At 37.2% G+C, this 21,269-nt stretch overlaps 1 protein-coding gene across 1 annotated transcript in view; it reads right to left on the minus strand.

Annotated features, from left to right (window-relative positions):
* The window catches only part of LOC132360185 (stonin-2-like), a 237,367-nt gene that overhangs the window by 61,163 nt on the left and 154,935 nt on the right, over window positions 1-21,269 (minus strand). The gene's annotated exons all lie outside the window — the stretch shown is intronic.

The raw sequence follows: 21,269 nt of genomic DNA on the forward strand, positions 1-21,269 counted from the left end.
GGACTTTAGTTAGTAATAATGTACCAAGACAGGTTTATTAATTGTAACAAATGTACCATACTAACATATGAATAACAGGGGAAACTGGGTAAGGAGGTATATGGGAACTCTTTGGACTATCTTTTTAATTTTCCTGTAATACTAAAACTATTTTTAAAAATAAAATTTATTTTAAAAATAATAAAAGCATGAATACAAGGGCACATACTTTACCTTTCATGGATACAAGGGCACAAACTTTACCTTTCACTTTGGGCTCCAATATGGCTCGGCTATCACTGGCTGTATCCCCACCTCATTTGAATGGAAGGTCCCAATATTTTGTACATTTATTTCGATACTGTAGATGTGTTTCCACTGAATTTCAGTCAGGATTTTTCCCCAGAAACAATTCTGAATCTGTAAAAATACTACAGTATGCTATGATATTGAGCAGTCAAATCCCTCAATAAATGAAAACTTTGTTTAAAAAAACAAAATCAAACATCATCTACAAAGAAGAGCCAATTTTAAATTCAGTAACTATAAAATAATACTTTGGAAAAATTGCTGGTAATTTTATTTTAAAAATTAAAAATAATACACTATTAAAAATGTCTTCAGAAAAAGTCACATGTATCAATGTTCATCTCTGCAGTTTTTTTTAAATGCTAATACACTAAATGTACACTAAATGCTGCCATTTTTTTCCCTTCCAAATAAATATTTTATACATACACCCAAAAAAAAAAAAAAAAAAAAAAAAAAAAAAAAAAAAGAGTGTTCTGCCTATGTTTTCCTCTAGGAGTTTTATACTGTGCAGTCTTACATTTAGGTCTTTAATCCATTTTGAGTTTATTTCTGTATACAGTGTTAGAGAATATTCTAATTTCATTCTTTTACATGTAGCTGTCCAGTTTTCCCAGCACCACTTATTGAAGAGACTGTGTTTTCTCCATTGTATATTCTTACCTTCTTTGTCATAGTTAATTGACCATAAGTGCATGGGTTTTTTTCTGGGCTCTCTATTCTGTTCCATTGATCTATGTGTCTGTTTCTGTGCCAGTACCATACTGTTTTGATTACTGTAGCTTTGTAGTATAGTCTGAAGTCAGGGAGCCTGATTCCTCCAGCTGTGTTCTTTCTCAAGATTGTTTTGGCTCTTTGGGGTCTTTCGTGTTTCCATACAGGTTTTAAAATTATTCTAGTTCTGTGAAAAACGCAGTTGGTATTTTTATAGGGATCACATTGAATCTGTAGATTATTGGGTAGTATGGTCATTTTAACAATATTAATTCTTCCAGTCCAAGAACATGGTATATCTTTCCATCTGTTTGTGTCATCTTCAGTTTCTTTCATCAGTGTCTTATAGTTTTCCAAGTACAGGTCTTTTACCTCCTTAGGTAGGTTTATTCCTAGGTATTTCATTCTTTTTGATGTGATGGTAAATGGGATTGTTTCCTTTGTTTCTCTTTCTGGTAGTTCATTGTTAGTGTATAGAAATGCAAAAGATTTCTGTATATTAATTTTGTATCCAGCAACTTTACCCAATTTATTGATGAGCTCTACTAGTTTTCTGGTGGTGTCTTTAGGATTTTCTATGTATAGTAATCATGTCATCTGCAAACAGTGACAGTTTTGCTTCTTCCTTTCCAATTTGGATTCCTTTTCTTTTTCTTGTCTGATTGCTGTGGTGAGGACTTCCAATACTGTGTTGAATAAAAGTGGCAAGAGTGGGCATCCTTGTCTTGTTTCTGATCTTAGAGAAAATGCATTCAGGTTTTCACCATTGAACATGATGTTAACTGTGGGTTTGTCATATGGCCTTTATTATGTTGAGGTATGTTCCCTCTATGCCCACTTTCTAGAGAGTTTTTATCGTAAATGGATGTTGAATTTTGTCAATAGCTTTTTCTTCATCTATTTGGCTGATTATATAGTTTTTATTCTTCACTTTCTTAATGTGGTGTATCACATTGATTGATTTGTGAATATTGAAAAATCCTTACATTCCTGGAATAAATCCAACTTGATCATAATGTATGATCCTTTTAATGTATTGTTGGATTCGATTTCCTAATATTTTGTTGAGGATTTTTACATGTATGTTCATCAGTGATATTGGCCTGTAAATTTGTGTGTGTGTGATATCTTTGTCTGGTTTTGGTATCAGGGTGATGCTGGCCTCATAGAATGAGTTTGGAAGTGTTCCTTCCTTTGTAGTTTTTTGAAATAGTTTCAGAAAGATAGGTGTTAACCCTTCTCTAAATGTTTGGTAGAATTCACCTGTGAAGCCATCTGGTCTTGGGCTTTTGTTTGTTGGGAGTTTTTAAATTACTGATTTAGTTGCATTGCTGGTAACTGGTCAGTTCATATTTTCTATTTCTTCCTGTTTCAGTCTTGGGAAATTGTACATTTCTCAGAATTTTTCCATTTCTTCTAGGTTGTCCATATTATTTTCATGTATTTATTCTTAGTAGTGTTTTATGATTCTTTGTATTTCTGTGGTGTCAGTTGTAACTTCTTTTTCATTTCTGATTTTATCAATTGCCCTCTGCCTTTTTTTCTTGATGAGTCTGGCTAAATATTTGTCAATTTTGTTTATCTTTTCAAAGAACCAGCTTTTAATTTCATTGATCTTTTCTATTGTTTTCTTTGTCTCTATTTCATTTATTTCTGCTCTGATCTTTATGATTTCTTTCCTTCAACTAACTTTGTGCTTTGTTCTTCTTTCTCTAGTTCCTTTAGGTATAAGTTTAGGTTGTTTATTTGATATGTTTCTTGTTTCCTGAGGTAAGCTTGTATAAACTATAAACTTCCCTCTTATAGCTGCTTTTGCTGCATCCCATAGGTTTTGGATCATCATGTTTTCGTTTTCATTTCTCTCTAGGTATTTTTCGATTTCCTCTTTAACTTTGTAAGTGATCCATTGGTTGTTTTAATAGCATATCGTTTAGCCTTCACATATTTGTGTTTTTTGCATATTTTTTCTGTTAGTTGATTTCTGTTCTCATAGTGTTGTGGTCAGAAAAAGTCCTTGATATGATTTCAGTTTTCTTAAATTTTTAAGGTTTGTCTTGTGACCTAACATGTGATCTGTCCTGGAGAATATTCCATGTGCACTTGAAAAGAATGTGTATTCTGCTGCTTTCAGGTGGAATGCTCTATAAATATCAGTTCAGTACATCTGGTCTAATGTGTCATTTAAGGCCTGTGTTTCCTTATTGATTTTCTGTCTGGATGATCTGTCCATTAATGTAAGTGGGATATTAAAGTCCCCTACTATTATTGTGTTACTGTCGATTTCTCCCTTTATTTGCTTTATGTATTTATGTGCTCCTATGTTGGGTGTCTATATCATTACAATTGTTATTTCTTCTTTTTGGATTGATCCCTTGATCATTATGTAGCGTCCTTCTTTATCTCTTGTAACAGCTTTATTTTAAAATCTATTTTGTCTGATATAACTATTGCTGCCCCAGCTATCTTTAGATTTCCTTTTCATGGAATACCTTTTTCCATCCCCTCCCTGCCATTTTGTGTGTGTCTTTAGATCTGAAGTGAGTCTCTTGTAGGCACCCTGTATATGGGTCTTGTTTTTGTGTTCATTCAGCCTGTCTGTGTCTTTTGATTGGAGCATTTTGTCTATTTACATTTAAGGTAATTGATATGTATGTTCTTATTGCCATTTTGTTAATTATTTGGGGGTTGTTTCTGTAGGTCTTTTTTCCTTTTTTTTCTTCTCTTGTGATTTGATGACTATCTTTAGTGTTATATTTGGATTCATTTTATGTGTGTGTGTGTTTGTGTGTATCTATTTTAGATTTTTTGGTTATTTATTATGAGGTTTTTATATAGCTATATATATACACACATACATATACATATATATGATTGTTTTAAGTTGCTTATCTCTTAATTTCAAATGCATTTTAACAACCCTGCGTTTGTACTCTCCTCCCCTCACAATTACCGTTTTGTTATGTCATATTTTACATCTAACTGTTTTGTGTTTTCCGTAACTGCTTTTTGTGAATATAGATGATTTTACTACTTTTGTCTTTTAACCTTCCTACTAGCTTTGCATGTGGATGATTTCTTTTTTTTTTAATTGAAATATAGTTGATTTATAATTTTGTGTTAATTACTCTGTACAAAGTGATTCAGTTATACATATATGTTCTTTTTCATATTTTTTTCCATTATGGTTTATCACAGGATATTGAATATATTTCCCTGTACTATACAGTAGGACCTTGTTGTTTATCCATATATCATAGTTTGCATCTGCTAATCCCAAACTCCTAATCTTTCCCTCCCCCACTCCCCTTGGCAACTACAAGTCTGTTTTCTAAATCTGTGAGTCTGTTTCTGTTTCATAGATATGTTCATTTATGGCATATTTTAGATTCCACATATAAGAGATATCATATAGTATTTATCTTTCTCTTCCTGACTTACCTCACTTAGTATGATAATCTCTAGTTGGCATCCATGTTGCTGCAAATGGCATTTTTTCATTCTTTTTTATGGCTGAGTATTCCATTGTGATATATATACATATATAGATATATGCCTATATATATAGATAGATAGATATATCCCTGTCTTGTTCCAGATTTTAGCAGGAAGGCTTTTACCTTTTCACCGTTGAGTACTACATTAGTTGTGGCTTTGTCATAAATAGCTTTTGTTATGTTGAGATGTGTTCCTTCTGTACCCACTTTAGTGAGAGTTTTTATCATGACTGGATGTTGAAGTTTGTCAAATGCTTTTTCTGCATCTATTGAGATGACCATGTGGGTTTTGTCTTTTTCTTGTTGTTGATGATGATGTGGTGTATCACACTGATTGATTTGCATGTGTTGAACTATCCTCATGAACTTGGGATGAATCCAGCTCGGTTGTGGTATATGATCTTTTTTATGTACTGTTGGATTCGGTTTGCTAATATCTTGTTGAGAATTTTTGCATCTAGATTCATCGAAGATATTGTCCTTTTATTTTCTTTTTTTGATGGTGTCTTTTTCTGGTTTTGGTATCAGGTTGATTGTGGCTTCATAGAATGTCTTTGGGAGTGTTCCCTCCTCTTCAGTATTTTGGAAGAGTTTGAGAAAGATCAGTATAAATTCTTGTTTCTTTGTTTGTTAGAATTCACCTATGAAGCCATCTGGTCCTGGACTTTTGTTTTTAGGGAGTTTTTAAAATTACAGATTCTATTTCACTTGTAGTAATCAGTTATCAAGTTATCTCTTTTTGATTCAGTTTTGGTGGGCTATATGTTTCTAGAAACTTGGCCTTTTCTTATAGGTTGTCAAATTTGTTGGCATATAATTTTTCATAGTATTCTCTTAGCGTATTTTTGTATTTCTGTGGTATCAGTTGTGATTTCTTCTCTTTCATTTCTTATTTTGTTTGTTTGGGTCTTTTTTTTTTTTTTCTTTGTGAGCCTGGCCAGAGGTTTATCAATTTTGTTTATCCTTTCAAAGAACCAGCTCTTGGTTTTATTGATTTTTCTCTATTTTTAAAAATCTCTGTATTATTTATTTCCTCTGATCTTTTTTATTTCCTTCCTTCTACTGACTTTAGGTTTTGTTTGTTCTTCTTTTTCTAATTCTTTTAGGTGGTAGGTTAGGTTGTTTATTTGAGATTTTTCTTATTCCTTGAAGAAGGCTTGTATCATTGTGAACTTCCCTCTAAGAACTGCTTTTGCTGCATCCCATAGATTTTGTATAGTTGTGTTTTCATTGTCATTTGTCTCAAGGTATTTTTAAATTTCTTCTTTGATTTCATTGTTGACCATTGATTCTTTTAGCAGCATGTTGTTTAGTCTCCATGTAATCATTTTTTTCTCGTTTCTTTTTCTGTGGTTGATTTCTAGTTTCATGCCTTTGTGGTCAGAAAAGATGCTTGAAATAATTTCTGTACTCTAAAATTTATTGAGTCTTGTTTTGTGCCCTAATATGTGGTCAATCCCAGAGACCATTCTATGTGTACTTGAAAAGGATTTGTAATTACATCCATTACATTGAATGTAATGTCCTGAAAATATTGTCTAACTGTTCAATGCTGTCAATTAGGATCTCTGTTGGCTTATTGATTTTCTGTTCAGAAGATCTGTCCATTGATATGAGTAAGGTGTGCAAGTCTCCTACTATTATTATTATTTTTTAATTAATTAATTAATTTTTATTTTTGGCTGCCTTGGGTCTTTGTTGCTGCACGCTGGCTTTTCTCTAGTTGCGGCGAGCAGGGGCTACTCTTCGTTGCACTTCACGGACTTCTCATTGGGTGGCTTCTCTTGTTGCAGAGCACAGGCTCTAGGTGCGCGGGCTTCAGTAGTTGTGGCACTCGGGCTCAGTAGTTGTGGCTCGTGGGCTCTAGAGCACAGGCTCAGTAGTTGTGGTGCACGGGCTTAGTTGCTCCGCGGCATGTGGGATCTTCCCGGACCAGGGCTCGAACCCGTGTCCCCTCCACTGGCAGGTGGATTCTTAACCACTGCACCACTAGGGAGGTCCTCCTACTATTATTATATTCCCATCATTTCTCCATTTATGTGGGTTAGTATTTGTTTTATGTATTTGGGTGCTCCTATATTGGGTGCATATATGTTGACGAGTGTAATATCCTCTTGTATTTATTGATCCTTTTATTATTATATAGTGTCCTTTTTTATCTTTCTTTATGGCCTTTGTTTTAAAGTCTATTTTGTCTGATATGAGTATTATGACCCCTGCTTTCTTGTCATTTCCATTTGCATGAAATATCTTTTTCCATCCCCTCACTATCAATTGATGTGTGTCCTTTGCCCTAAATTGAGTCTCTTGTAGGCAGGATATTGCAGGCTGTTATTTTTCCGTCCAATCTTTTGATTGGAGGCTTTAGTTCATTGGCATTTAAGGTAATTATTGATAGATATATATTTATCGCCATTTTAGACCTTGTTTCCCAGTTGATTTTGTATTTCTTCCTTGTTTCTTTCTTTTTCTTTTTGTTTTTCCTTATGTGGTTTGATGATTTTCTTTTATATTATGCTTGTGTTCTCTTCTTTTTGGCTTTTTTTAAAGAGATTGGAGTTTATTTCTTTATTTATTTTTGGCTGTGTTGGGTCTTCGTTTCTGTGCGAGGGCTTTCTCTAGTTGTGGCAAGCGGGGGCCGCTCTTCATCGCGGTGCACGGGCCTCTCTTGTTGTGGAGCACAGGCTCCAGACGTGCAGGCTCAGTAGTTGTGGCTCACGGGCCTAGTTGCTCCGTGGCATGTGGGATCTTCCCAGACCAGGGCTCGAACCCATGTCCCCTGCATTGGCAGGCAGATTCTCAACCACTGCACCACCAGGGAAGCCCCTCTTTTTGGCTTTTATGAATCTGTGGTTACTCTGTTTTCAAGTATGTTAACCCCTTCTTATATCTACTTGCTTTAGACTGTTAGTCAAATAGGCTCAAATACATTCTAAAGAAAAAAGAATCTACATTTTCTTACTGTCTTCCTCCACATTTTATGATTTTGATGTCCTCTTTTATATTTTCATGTTTATTCTTTTGCTGTTCACTGTGGTTATCATCACTTCACAAAAACTTTTTGATTTTTTTAAATATGAATACTGGTTTAATAAGTGATTTACTTTACAATTGTGATTTTCTCTTTCCTATAGATTCTTGCTTTTCTTCTATTTAAAGAAGATCTTTAAATATTTCTTTTAGGATAGGTTTAATATTGCTGTATTCTCTTAGTTTTTGCTTGTCTGAGAACTTCTTTATCTCTTCTTCTATTCTAAGTGGTAATCTTGCTGGGTAGAGTATTCTAGGTTGCAAATTTTTCCCTTTCAGGACTTTAAATATGTTTTGCCACTCTCTTCTGGCCTGCAGTGTTTCTGTAGAGATATCAGTTGATAGTCTTATGGGGGTTCCCTTGTAGTTAACTCTTTTTCTCATGCTGCCTTTAGAATTCTCCTTATCTTTAACTTTTTCCATTTTGATTATACTATGTCTTGGTATAGGTCTGTTTGGGTTCATCTTGTTTGGGATCCTCTGTGTTTCCTGTACCTGGATGTCTCTTTCCTTCTTCAGGTTTGGGAAGTTTTCAGCCATAATTTTTTCAAGCACATTTTCGATCCCCTTTTCTCTTTCTTCTCTTACTGGAATCCCTATTATGTGTAGATTGGCAAGCTTTATATTATCTCATAGGCTCTTCATATTGCTTTCATTTTTTTTTTTATCTGGTTTTCTATCTGCTGTTCTGATTGGGTGATTTCCATTATTCTATCTTCCACTCAGATTTCCCATAGCCTCTGAGGTTACAACGCCGGCAGTGGAGGCGTAAATCTGCACAACTCAGATTTCCACCCTGCTACTGTGTGTGGGCAACCCGCTGGCGCACTCCCAGAACTCGTAGAGGTGGCGCCAAGTCATCTGAGAGAAAGAGGTTTTTATGGGTGCCCCCTTCCTTCCTTCCACACTCCTTAACAAAGGTGCTTCGCTTCTATGGTGGGCCCAGGCTTCCGCATACACCCCTGGTTGTGGCCTGTACCATGCTCCAGCCCCTTCAGGCTGTCTCCACACAGCCAACTCCAGTCCTGTCCTCAGGTCTGTGCTCTTAAGCCCGAGTTTCAGCACCCAGCCCTGCCCACACCAGTGGACACACGTCTCAGGCTCAGGAGCATAGGGCAAGGGCCCAGATCATCTGTGCAGGTCTCTGTCTGTTCTGCCTGCCACAAACCGACTGCTGCGCTCTCCTCCAGGCCTCTGAAACTCCCTCTCTGTCCAGCTGACCTCCCCGCCAGTGAAGGGGCTTCCCAGGGTGCAGGAACCTTTCCTCTTTCATACCTCCCTCCCAGGAGTGCAAGTCCTTTCCTGATTTCTTTTTTATTTTTTTTCTTTCTTTCATTCTACCAGGTTACATGGAGATCTTTCTTGTGATTTGGGGTATTTGATAAATTCTGCCAGTGTTCACTAGGTATTCTGTGAGAATTGTTTCAGATGTAGATGTATTATTGATGTACTTGCAGGAGGAAGTGAGCTCCACACATCCTTCTTTTTTTTTTTCCTCCCTCCCACTCTTAATCCACCTCCCTCTGCCAGACATTCATTTATCTGCTTTTTGTCACTATGGATAAAATTGCAGTTCCTAGAGTTTTATATAAATTGGAATCATATACTATGTTCTCTCTTTTGAGAGAACAGCATAAATATATTTTAGTCAGCATAAATGTTTTTTTTTAAATTTTATTTATTTATTTATTTTTATACAGCAGGTTCTTATTAGTTATCTATTTTATACATATTATAATGTATATATGTCAATCCCAATCTCCCAATTCATCCCACCACCACCACCACCACCCTGCTGCCTTCCCCCCCTTGGTGTCCATACGTTTGTTCTCTACATCTGTGTCTCAACTTCTGCCCTGCAAACTGGTTCATCTGTACCATTTTTCTAGATTCCACATATATGCGTTAATATACGATATTTGTTTCTTTCTTTCTGACTTACTTCACTCTTTATGACAGTCTCTAGATTCATCCATGTCTCTACAGATGACCCAATTTCATTCCTTTTTATGGCTGAATAATATTCCATTGTATATATGTGCCACATCTTCTTTATCCATTCGTCTGTCAATGGGCATTTAAGTTGTTTCCATGACCTGGCTATTGTAAATAGTGCTGCAATGAACATTGGGGTGCATGTGTCTTTTTGAATTATGGTTTTCTCTGGGTATATGCCCAGTAGTGGAATTGCTGGGTCATATGGTAATTGTTTTTAGTTTTTTAAGGAACGTCCATACTGTTCTCCACAGTGGCTGTATCAATTTACATTCCCACCAACAGGGCAAGAGGGTTCCCTTTTCTCCACACCCTCTCCAGCATTTGTTGTTTGTAGATTTTCTGATGATGCCCATTCTAACTGGTGTGAGGTGATACCTCATTGTAGTTTTGATTTGAATTTCTCTGATAATTAGTGATGTTGAGCAGCTGTTCATATGCCTCTTGGCCATCTGTATGTCTTCTTTGGAGAAATGTCTATTTAGGTCTTCTGCCCATTTTTCGATTGGGTTGTTTGTTTTTTTAATATTGAGCTGCATGAGCTGCTTGTATATTTTGGAGATTAATCCTTTGTCAGTTGCTTCATTTGCAAATATTTTCTCCCATTCTGAGGGTTGTCTTTTCATCTTGTTTGTGGTTTCCTTTGCTTTGCAAAAGCTTTTGTTTCATTAGGTCCCATTTGTTTATTTTTGTTTTTATTTCCATTTCTCTAGAAGGTGGATCAAAAATGATCTTGCTGTGATTTATGTCAAAGAGTGTTCTTCCTATGTTTTCCTCTAAGAATTTTATAGTATCTGGTCTTACATTTAGGTCTTTAATCCATTTTGAGCTTATTTTGTGTATGGTTTTAGGGAGTGTTCTAATTTCATTCTTTTACATGTAGCTAGCTGTCCGGTTTTCCCAGCACCACTTATTGAAGAGACTCTCTTTCCTCCATTGTATATCCTTGCCTCCTTTGTCATAGATTAGTTGACCATAGGTGCATGGGTTTATCTCTGGGCTTTCTATCCTGTTCCATTGATCTATACTTCTGTTTTTGTGCCAGTACCATATTGTCTTGATTACTGTAGCTTTGTAGTATAGTCTGAAATCAGGGAGTCTGATTCCTCCAGCTCCGTTTTTTTCCCTCAAGATTGCTTTGGCTATTCGGGGTCTTTTGTGTCTCCATACAAATTTTAAGCTTTATTGTTCTAGTTCTGTAAAAAAAATGCCATTGGTAATTTGATAAGGGATTGCACTGAATCTGTGGCTAGTATGGTCATTTTCACAATATTGATTATTCCAGTCCAAGAACATGGTATATCTCTCCATTTGTTTGTGTCATCTTTGATTTCTTTCATCAAACTTACGTGTATGTGTCTTACAGTTTTCTGAGTACAGGTCTTTTACCTCTACCATCTTGATTGGAGCCTTTTATATGTGTGTTATTCTTGACAAATCACATGGATTTGTTAGCTTTTCCCAGACTGAGCCTTAACTTGATGTCTTGGGTACTCTTTCAGTTCATCATTTTAAAATCTCAGGAGAGACTATATTGGTATACAACTTGTTATCTGTTATTTTGGTAGCAAAAGAAATAGCAAGTTTTTTGTTTTTGTTTTGTGTTTTTTTAAACATTAGGTTTCTGATAGGCTACTTGCAGGATTGCAGGATAAATATAAGCAGGTAGTTCAAAATTGTTGATTCTTTCTCCTTTGCCCCAGCATTCAGTCTGGTCACCAAACACTTGTATCCTTTGCACTGAGTATTTCTTTTTTCATTGCAGTTGTCATCCCCTTATTAGATGTGTATTAAGAGAGTGAAATTAAGAGATAAATTTTGTACTGCATAGGAAGTCGGGAGAATTAAACATTCTTGCAGCATTTCTAACAGCAGTAACCTCTGAGTTGCACAGAGAAAGAAAAGCAGTAGTAGAGAGAAGACTTCCCAGACTGCAGAGGCTCAGAGGTGGAAAGAGGAGTTGACTTCAAGAAAGTCTTGAATACAGAGTGAATTTTAGTCATATTCAATTGCATGTTGATTTACACTTACTGATTCATATTGCTTTTGGTGCATTTTGGCCACATGCTGAGAAAGCCAGTTCTCTGTTGCTTTTTAATGCGGAGGATAAACCTAATAAATATAAAACATTAAAAGGCAGCACACAGGTGATAAAGGCAGTACAAGAGATGTACAATAGGGGTTTGTTCAAAAGAGTTCAGTACAGGAAGAAATAACTGGAGACTGTCCCAGTCTCTGAGGTATGTCCCTTTCTGTGCCACTGCCACCAGATTAGCCTAGGCTGTCAGGACTTTATGCCTATTAGTGAAAAAAAGAGAGGGGAGGAGAGCAAGAGAGAGATGAGAGAAAAGTCTTGACCCCTGGGGTCTGCTCTTGACAGGTGGAGAATAGATTTTATCCTGTTCTTTTCTGTTGACCTAGACTGTGTTGAGGAGGAAAGTACATGTATTTTGATTTTAACGCCTTTTGAAAAATATTATCTGTAATTTTGACACCACTAAAGAAAAATTGTGAGTTTTTGTAAGTTCTTTTCTGGAGATCTAAGATATAATTCTCTTCGGTTTGGAAAGATACTTCAGTGGGTCCATAACAGGATGTGATAGAGTGGAACTAAAAATTGCTTTGCATAATAAAGTGAAGTACAATGGAGACATTATACTTCTATTCAAGTTATTTGGTCTGCCATTCCACTCAGTGGGTCTGTGAGGCAGATAAAAGATGCTGTCAAGACTGAAACAGTCAATTCATGTTGGTAAAACTCGGGGAATAATTGTGTGACTCATTTTTATGACTTCCCCACATTGACCATGCACTGGAAGGCATTGTTCAGGTGGCCGGGATTTTTGGTGGTGATGACTCCTGTTGGTATCCTCAATGAAGAAATTGAAAAATTAATTGAGGGTCATAGAGCGACTTTCATTAAAGAAGACTGACACTGTAGTCTGCTTTATTTTATAGACAATTTAAGTGATTTTCAAGAGTGTTGAACTTTAGAACTTAATTCTCATTTAAGATGGGATTTTTTTTTTAAATTTATTTATTTATTTATTTATTTTTGGTTGTGTTGGGTCTTCGTTTCTGTGCGAGGGCTTCCTCTACTTGTGGCAAGTGGGGGCCACTCTTCCTCGCGGTGCGCGGACCTCTCACTATCGTGGCCTCTCTTGTTGCGGAGCACAGGCTCCAGACGCGCAGGCTCAGTAGTTGTGGCTCACGGGCCTAGCTGCTCCGTGGCATGTGGGATCTTCCCAGACCAGGGCTCGAACCCGTGTCCCCTGCATTAGCAGGCAGATTCTCAACCACCGCGCCACCAGGGAAGCCCCTAAGATGGGATTTTTAAGAAGAGTTTTCAGTTTTCCCTTGGCAGTGAGACAGTGGTTTGGGGACTTGAGGGATTGGTTCCATTTACTCAGGCTAGAGCTGAGCAAGAAAGATGTTTAATAAGGACTTCCTCCGTGGGGTATGGGTAATGAACTTTAAAAACAGGGATATCTGATATTCAGTTTTAAGTTCTTTTCCTGTTTTGTGCTGTAAATACTCACCATTGATTGCTAACCTTCAGTAAACATTGGTTGTACCACCAGCCTTGAGTTATTAGTGCCTTGCAGAATGGAGAGAGGGGGCTGCTTTAATTAAATAAGATAATGCATCTAAAATACTTACTGCAGGTCACTGCACCAGTGTATAAGCACTAGCTAAGTGTTAGGTCATATTATTACGCTTTGGGAATACAGAAAGCTGCCCAGTGTGGAGGAATACAGAGGAGGCAGTCAGAGGTGATCAGAGAGGAGCTGGGGGGAGTTTAGAATAAGAGCTGACAAATGACACTGTGGACATTTCAATCCTCATCCTCACTTCCCCTCATTCTCAACTCCCCTTCCCCCAAATCTGGAGGAACATTAGGGAGCATACTTAGCTTCCAACAGTTACTTGAGTAGTTATTCCACTTGGATATTAAAAGGAAAGGGGGACCTTAGAGGCTAAAACCTTGTGATAATGTGGGACCTAGACAATTAGGTCTCAAAACTTGTTCAAGAGGACAGATAGGGATGGAAGAATAGGGGGAAGGAGTAGAATATTCTTCAGAATCCACAACTTAAGAAAATTTTATGCTCTTATTTGGCTTTTAACCCTGTTGTGCACCTGATTACAGTTACTAGTATCAGTTAATTTTGTACCAACTAGGCTATAAAATTCTGTGTGTTCAGGATAGAGTTCTCTCAACGGCAGGGGGCCACTGAACTGGCCTGAGTTCTCCCCTTGTAGATAACTGCACTTTGCAATGTCTATGGTCTGTCTGAACTAAACAAAACACAAAGCTCTGTTTCTTTCTTGTTTACTCCAAAAAACCTTTGTTTTCCTTGCCTTTAATCTTTTCCCTGGACCAAAATACCCTGCACATTGTAGACAGATTAGTCTTTCTAGAATAATGCTTTATTGGCAAGATTCTGAAACGGCTTCATAGCCTTTATTAGATTGAGTCCAAGCTCAACCTGGAGGCCAGCTCTTCCACAGCGTGGCCTGTCACTCTTACCTCTTGATGTGTATGAACCCCTCACCCAGGTCAGGCTCACCTGCTAATCCAACCACTTTTACACCTGCCTCTTCCCAACCTAAACTCCCTTCCTCTTGCCACTGAGCTAAATTTTACCCCCACCTCCAGATCTCACTGAAAAATCATCTTTCTTGTGAAAATCTCCCACATATTCTAGTCCATATTGATTTTTTTTCGGTGTCCATGTTGACATTGGTCACTTGGATTCATCAATCAGTTGAACAGTTATTTGTTGAGTGCTGACAGTATGCCAAGAACGTAACGCAAATACTTCGTTACTGACTATGTGCTCTTTTACATTTCTAACTTACTTATATGTGTATGTACTTATTGCCAAAAACAAACCACCTTAGGAACTGTTTGTTTTCTCACAGAATTAGACACAAAATATCAATGCAATAAATATATCTTGAATTGACTAAAGTATATTCATGATAAGCTTAACTAGGATACAGGTCACTTGTTAACTTGTCAGCTATGATCACTAACCATATTAACAGAGTGATGAATCTTCTTAATAATAAATATTTTTTATTATGCTTGACCTCAATAAATCTTGCATAGTGACAGATTTTGTTTAAAAATTTTTATTAACAGCTCTTTTTCCTAGCTCAAAAAGGGTATTACAGGTGATAATCAGCAGAACAATTAAAAACAAAACCTCACCTCTATAGAGTTAGCCAGTGTGTAGACTTTATTACATAGGCACATTTTTTTAAAGCAAGCTGTTTTTACATAAAATAAATCACATAGTAAAAGAAGTTACACTGAATGAGGATAGATGATGAAGGAAGGAAAAGCCAAGCCTTGGATCAGCTGAATCATTCACTGGATCTTGGGTCCCTTCCATCCTGACACATTGAAATGCTCTATGAGCGTTACAAAAATGGAGAGTGAGGAGGGGGTGCTCTTTTAGCACTCCCTGGCTTAAAACACTGATTGATTCTGTCTCATTTCTTGAATATGGTAAACTTTCTCCAGGTTCTGTTGGCAGGTTGACACAAAGGTTAAATGCATGCTGACTTAGGGTCAGAGGAGTTCATATTCTTCCCTCTGTCACCCCAGTACTTCAAAGCCCTTAGATGCTTTGGTGCAACAGGTTGCTGTCAGGATCTGATTGCACATCTGCTTTCCCAGAACTGCTCCCATTGGAAACCACATGTGGGTGCTGACCCTGAAGCACACAGAGGCAAAACAGCGGTGCTTAAGGCTTCAGTCACAGTGCGGCTAGATGGTGTCCACAGCCAGCACTGAGGGTTTGATCTGAGGCAGAAGATGGGACTGAACAGGAAGAGGATGCTAGAATTCCTTTACTTTGTCCGGCTGGAATTGAGCCATTATATTTGACCAACTCTTAGTACAGGAAACTAAAATCATACTCACACATACCACAAAAGAGATGCTATTTTATAGCTTGTACACGTTTTTAAAAAATAATTACATTTTCATGTTACTAAGAGGCTGTGAGGATAGGGAGGACCGACCCTTTCATCTCGTTTTGCCATAACTGTGTTACAGATAGTCCCAGAATGTTTACTGAGTGTTTTTTCCTCCCTCGATTCCTGCAGTCTTTTGTATAAAAGGATTTATCTGTAAATCGTTGATCATCCCGACATAGCCCCTTGGAGGGTTAGACCGACTTCTACTTCAGGTAGTACCCAAATCCTATCAGTTCCTCTTCACCTTCACACCACTGTTGTGCTGGGTGACGCCAGAGCAGTGTTCCAGCTGATCTTCACCGTCCTTTTGATCCTCCATGTTTATCTGTGTTTTGAAGGCAACTACAAAATAGAGGACTGCAGGGTTGTCTGGGCAGATGGTAAAGGATAGAGACATTAAAAGAGAAAAGATGGGCCAGCTGCTTTTCCCAGTATTCAAATTTTAAACTTCTTGGTTCTTAAGATTATATGAAGAGTCCTATTGACATGAAGTATCACTGACAGTGGCACCAAAGATAGTTTGTAAAATAATCCGTAACACTCGAGCTGGAAAGGATCTGAGGGAACAGTTAGTCCAGCGTCCTCACTTTTTTAGCTGAGTTTTCTGAAGCCCAACTGGGAAAATTGCAAGTGACTTAACATGATGATTGTCTTCATGACTGTGTCCTTTAAAGATTCATAGAAACCCCAATTCTCCCTTGATAAAGGGCACGCCCACCAATGTCTTTACATCAACAGTCCTCAGTGTCCTTGTGTTTGGCCTTAGCTCCCTTTAGGGAAGCCGGTTACTGGGACAGCACCTTGACCAAATACTTGTTGAACTGAATTAATTCTGTTGTTTATCCCTGCTAGGCAATCTTTTATTATTCCTGGAGCTCCTTACATTTAAGGGATGGCCTCTAGTTCAAGTATTTTGAGGTTTGGTGGCCAGTGCTCTATTTGTCATTTCCCTATACTTTATTTTTTCATATTGCAATTCTGTTTTTTGATTCTGTTCTTTTATAGCTTTTCATTACATGCAGTTATTATTTGCCTCTCTACAGGCACTACCAAACACATTGCTATGGATAGTTTCCGCCTTTACAGGCCTGGAATTGCAAATTCCTAGATAGATACTTTTTTTTTCCCCAATTGTTAAAAGGACTAGACTCTCAATTCAGATTTGCTAAGGCACAGTATAAGAAATGTAAAAATTCCATATTCCTACTTTAGTTAATACATGGGAAAATACTACTGACACACACATTTATTTTCTACATTTATATCTCTTTCTCTTTTAATTCCTTAAATACATAAATATGAGTCACAATATCCAAAGCAAGTTTCACTTAAAAAGAACATAATTAAGAAATGGTAGAGAGATGGTGACTTGTAGGGAATTGGCACTTAGACATTGGTAATGACAATATGTTTAGAAGTTGGTGAAAATGCTATGACTAATTTTATATAAGAGCTGTCATGTTTTGAATGACACTTGTTAGTGAAATGTTAAGAGATAATTCCTTTACTAGATAATATTTTTTGTGGATTTAGCTTTTTGGTCAGCTTTGTTTGAATTTCCTGTTGCATTCTTAACATGACCTAAACTCTAGATATGCTAGAATTAACTTATAATCATCATTCGTAGAAGAGTTAAAGTTACCATTCCCACCTGGGAAAAATTTTTAAAGTAGGCTAAATGGCAGTGCTTCGTAGTCAAATCAACTTAATGTTTTAAAGATTTTTAAGAAAAATTTCAGATCATTCTCTGTTTTCCCACCACGAAACTTATTATGAGATTTAAAGCAGCTCTGAAATCATGATGTCACTTCACACGTTTCAGCCTTACTACCCCAGGCCTCCATCTTTCTTACTATGGTAACAAAATAAATATGCAGTAACATTGGTCAGTGGTTAATGTTGGGGAAAACAAAGACCTAGCACACCAAGACTGTCCATGTACTCTATTAAATGCTTTCTTCTCCCTCTCACCATTCGAATGGGCAAGGCTTAGGCTCACAGAGCTGTCTGACTTGCAAGAACAAAACTGAATCAATAATCTGGACTATGACAGCATCTGTGCTACTGTTATCTTTGGGCACAAAAATGTTTTTCAATATGAATAAGATATACTGTAGTTTAAGTTCAGCTGCACATTAAGTGCTTAAGTGCTGGCAGTTATCACTAGTTGACAGTGGAGGCAAGGAAAGAAAAATTATTTAAGTTCTCCAGGAAATAAAAGCATGCATGTGTGCTTTAATGTGTTTGATGATAAGTAAGGGTTAGGTAGTCTTAGAGTCTAAGCGTCAGTATTCATTCAGCAAACATTTATTGAATACCTAATTTTCCTTTATTTCATTAATATCTGTTTGTCCTATCAGCACAGGATTTAAGGTAGCTGAAACTTATTATATTCCAAACTTGGTGGAAGGTACTAGAAACAAAGAATAAGAGCCATTTCTTGCCTCCATGGATCACATTTCTTGGGAATATGAATTTCCCAATATGAGAGCTCCTGCCCTCATCTACAGGATTTGAAAGGAAATTACTCTAATTTCAAATAAGAAATATTTTACATTAAAAAAATGTTCTTGGGGATTCCCTGGCAGTCCAGTGGTTAGAACTCGGCGCTTTCAATGCAGTTCAATCCCTGGGTTCAATCCCTGGTCAGGGAACTAAGATCCCGCAAGCCGTGCAGCACAGCCAAAAAGAAAAAAAATGTTCTCAAGGGTTATGAGCCCTGCCAATAATGCAGGAAGGTTGGGGTGGGGGAGGTGGCGGGGGAGAACAAAATAGAAGAGAAAAAAAAACTGTCCAGATTATATTTCATATAAGTAAAATACACAATTTTCATAAGGCATAACTAGTAGTATGTTTACAAGAGTGGCAAAGGGAGTTTAATGGTGCACCCACAAAGTACCTCATAGTCTTGTTTGATATATCATAATGAGTACATCTCTTATCCTCCTTTACTATAAAGTCAAAAAAGGGAGTCACCAGTCTCAAAAAAATAAAGCGCAGCTCTTAATATCATGGGACATCTAATTTATATTCTAATAGTAAGACTATGTATTGGTAAAATGAATTCACTTCTAATATTTTCACATTACTGATAATATAGACAAGGATTACTGGTGGCCACAAATAATTTGTGGCCACACACACAAAATCCAAGTCCAGAGTGGCAAACTTATAATCTGCATATCAAAAAGGTATTTGCCCAACAGTGTTTTCTATGTAGGCTATTAACAAAATAACTACATAGAAACTACATCTAAAAATATATAGTATTATATCTTCCAACCCCCTAAATGCTACCCATAATCAATTTCCAAAAAACAGTAGAGGGAAAACAAATCTGATGAAATCAAGGTGGAAGGTTTTTAAAAATGAATGATAATCTGATTGCTGAATGTAGATAGCATGGAAGGGATTTTCCCATCCCTTGGTTTAAAAAAAAATGTCCAGGTGAAAGTACAAAGGCAATGAGAATTAACCAACAGGAAAAAAGGGTCCAACCACCGATACACGTGATGCTCGCAGGTGAAGCAGAGATCCTGAGAGGGTGCACGGGTGCTAACCTTGGGTAAAGAAGGTGCTAGAATGACCTTCACCTTGCCAACTCTTCAACCCATTTCAATGTTTCTATAAGGAATCTCATGTGCTTTTAGCACAACAGGGGAAGGGCTATGCCTTGGAGTCCTCACTTGACAAAGACCTCTAGGGGACTCCACTGTATTTCAAAGAGCATGAAAAACCACTTATCAAACTAAAAACAAACAGTCCTAATACTGTTGAAACTAAACCTATATGTAGAAGGGATCTTGTTAAGAATCTAGCCCAAATCCAATGTAAGAGTCCCTTTCATAGCATTTAGGATGGGTTATTTTAGCCTTCGTGCATTTGCAGCAACTGGAAGTTTTACTGTTTGAGTCCATTCCTCTTTAGAACAACTCTTATTACAAAGTTCTTTCTTATATTGAAGCAAACATCTGTCATCTATAAAGCTCCTCTTTTTGCCCTTTGAAGCAACACAGGAAAAGTCCAATTCCTCTCCCCTTATATAGCTCAACAGAGATTTCAAGTCAGCTATTATATCATTCCCTCTTTTTCCCTTTCCAGCTATACCTTCTGTTCTTCAGGGGAACTATTCCCCTATTCCATGTATAATCACACTCCCCACAACCCGGGCCACTTGACTGGACACAATCAATTTATTAACATCTCTCTTAAAATGTGGTTCCCAGAATTGAACCCAGCCCTCCATCCAGATGTGGACTGACCAGTGCAGCATGCAGGGCCCCCTAGACTTCTGTTACCACAGGCTGAATGCATTAGTTTTGTGAATAGCTACGATATACTCCCGATTCAAAACTGAACTCACATTTCCCTAAGAAAACATTTTATACAAAAACTGCTGTGAAACCAGGACTTCCCAACACCCTTCCCATTAACACACACAGGTAAACACACACATCCATACACACATAGGTACCCCATTTTGTACTTAGTGGGTTGCATTTAAGAAACTCAGAATATAGAGTTTCTCATTAATGCCTATTTAATTTCATCCTTTTAGTTTCAGTCTTATGTTCAGGTATTTCAAAAAATTACAATGATTTCTATATCCTAATGTCAATATATAGTTAGAATTCAGTGAATGTTCACGGAATGAACTAATCCCGAATCTGCCAGTCAACAGACTAGTTAGTTATATGTCTATTTCTGTGCCATCTACAAATCGGATAACCCTTACTCTTTTCTTCACGGGAGAAACAGGAAGGCAGGTAAAAGCTGCCTTTAAATTGTTGAGCTCGTATCCCCTTTGGGATGCAGAGGTACAGAATGTGAGCTGGAACAGATGAAGAGAAAGAATATTGAGTGTCCTAGATTCTTGGAATCAGGATTTAATGTTCCCAACATTAGAAAAATATGGCTTTCCCTCATCTCTACCCTAGAGTCTTCTGCCTTTTAGATCTATTACAATACTGTGATTATCAAACTCTGAATTTTTAGGAAAAGCTCATACAAGCTCAGTTTTGAAACGGCTTTTAAAATGATCTTTTCAACTTCTACTTCCTGTAAAGTTTCAGTTAAAGAGACACGCAGCTGTCTATTGGCTATGAGGTATAAAAAGAGTTCCCAAATGCCCCTGACAAATGCCTGAGATATATGTATCCATCTGTTTCAGGAAGCAGAAATGGCCTATATTTTTCAGTGTGAATTTGGAAATTCACTGAGATTTAAGCTGTCTCCTGAATTGAATATAATCTTACAATGAATGTTCTTTTTCCCCAGAATGAAGAAAAGTAAGCTCAATTTTGCTTTCCCTTCAATAGCCACTCTTCGCAGAATGTGGGGCTAATCACAGAATTTAAAAGTGTCCTCTTGTGCCTTTTTTCCATTGTCTATTGTGACTCAGGGTGATGAACCCTGGGACTGATGCCTTAGAAAGATGGAAAAAGTGTTTCAATCAACACTGTCTAGAACCAGGAGGGAAACATCTCAAAAACTTCTGTTGCATAGTGTTAACATTTGAAGAATGGAGACACCTATGAAAGGTCTAGCAGACCCAAAGAGGAAATCGGTTTTGTACCTTTTCTCAACTTTTTCTAAGGGGAGTGACAGAGACGGAGTCTTAGTTAATTAACTTCTCAAGATTGTTTTCCAGAAACTGATGTAAGTGACAGATGCACATCGGAAGGAAATCCCGCCAACAATGATGTTGGGAATTTCTTTTCCTGACTTTATCAGTCACAAACCATACCCAAGTGCTGT

The sequence above is a fragment of the Balaenoptera ricei genome, chromosome 2 (assembly GCF_028023285.1).
Source record: "Balaenoptera ricei isolate mBalRic1 chromosome 2, mBalRic1.hap2, whole genome shotgun sequence".
Classification (NCBI taxonomy): Eukaryota; Metazoa; Chordata; class Mammalia; order Artiodactyla; family Balaenopteridae; genus Balaenoptera; species Balaenoptera ricei.